This window comes from Amphimedon queenslandica, unplaced genomic scaffold (assembly GCF_000090795.2).
Source record: "Amphimedon queenslandica unplaced genomic scaffold, v1.1 AMPQUscaffold_11678, whole genome shotgun sequence".
NCBI classification, from domain to species: domain Eukaryota; kingdom Metazoa; phylum Porifera; class Demospongiae; order Haplosclerida; family Niphatidae; genus Amphimedon; species Amphimedon queenslandica.
In genome coordinates this window covers 1-1,560 of record NW_003548080.1, presented here as the reverse complement: position 1 = coordinate 1,560, position 1,560 = coordinate 1, and positions in this window count along the sequence as shown.

The following is a 1,560-nucleotide window of genomic DNA, read 5'->3' as shown; positions in this document are numbered from 1 at the left end:
TAGTAGCTGTACATGTAATATTATATTAATTATTATTTTATTATTATACATGTGTACATGTAGTTTTTAGTGTAATTTTATTAATTTTAGTGTAAAGTCTGCAAGCTATTTGCAAAAATTTACTTTAGAAATGCAAGATTTTTGAAAATTTTTTTTACCAAAACCGGTATATACAGTATAAAACTACACATGTCAATTTGTACATGTACATGTACGTCACTCCTCTTTTTAATTTAATAAATTATTATTAATGACATTTATGAACATTCTCCATTCACCAGTTAGTTTATATTGTCCCATAGGGTCTGGAATTATTGTCCCGAGGGGGTCAGAGTATATTTCTGGTCCTCTCCTCCACGTCAAAGAGGAACAGTCTCTATGATAAGTTGGTGGGGGTGAGGGGTGTGTCCCTACAGGTTCCTGATCTGACTGATGCTACTCAGAAGTGGCAAACTGGAGAAATATCTAATTATGATTACCTCATGTTCCTTAACTTGTGAGTTATTAATAGTTATTAGTGGTTATTAATAGTTATTAATTATTAAATGGTAGTTATTGGTAGTTATTATTACATGTACATTGTAGTTAATGGTAGTTGTGTTTTTTTGAATGTTCCCTAACTTGGCACTAATTTTTGCTGAGAAATACATGTGCAAATATTCAGTATGTTAAAATTTGAATTTGTTATATTTTTATTATTTAATAATAGCAAAATCAAATGCACACAGAGTCACTTCATTAATGTTAATACTATTACTAATACTAATATAAGGTTCAAAATTAAATAAACACAAAAGCTACTCTCTGTATAATACTACAAATGTCTATTACTAATACTAATGCTATTCTAAGTTACATTACATGTACATTTTTGCTAGAAGTTATTGTTACTAGTCTTGTTTTGATAGAAAGTCACAAACTGTTTTCACTTCTTCTCCAGTGATACTATACTGAGCTCTTGCTTGTATCTCTGTACCACTGAAATCCATGAATACGTCATATTCTCTCTCCTCCCTTGGTAGATTATCAGGATTAGGAATATCGAGTATTAGCTGGCCAATCTCACGTACTGTACGTTTACCTTCTTTATCTCTTATATACTGAACTCCATCATCTCCTGTACAGTATATAGAGATATGAACTTGTGTCATACTTTGATAAAGAGGTATTAGTCTAGTTTTATATACTTCATCCTTTATCTCTTCTCCTTTGAGTACAAATACTTTAAAGACATTGTTACAACGTAGTACACTATCTTCATCTACATACTTGTAATGTTCATCATGTATTGATAGGTCAAATATAGGCCCACATCCTACCCCATAAGTAGCATCAGCAACACGTGATTGGATTATGTTAGGATCTTTCCTCCACATTACTGCTCCTCTTACTACAGCAAGATCTGGTTGTACAGGACACACTATATTATCATAAAGAATACCACGATGCTGAGAAATACATGTAGCTTCTTCTATTTTTTGCCTAACAAACCTACACCCTCCAAACCCTCCTACTAGATAGACTGTATCGACTCCATTAGGTTTAATCTCATCAAATGCT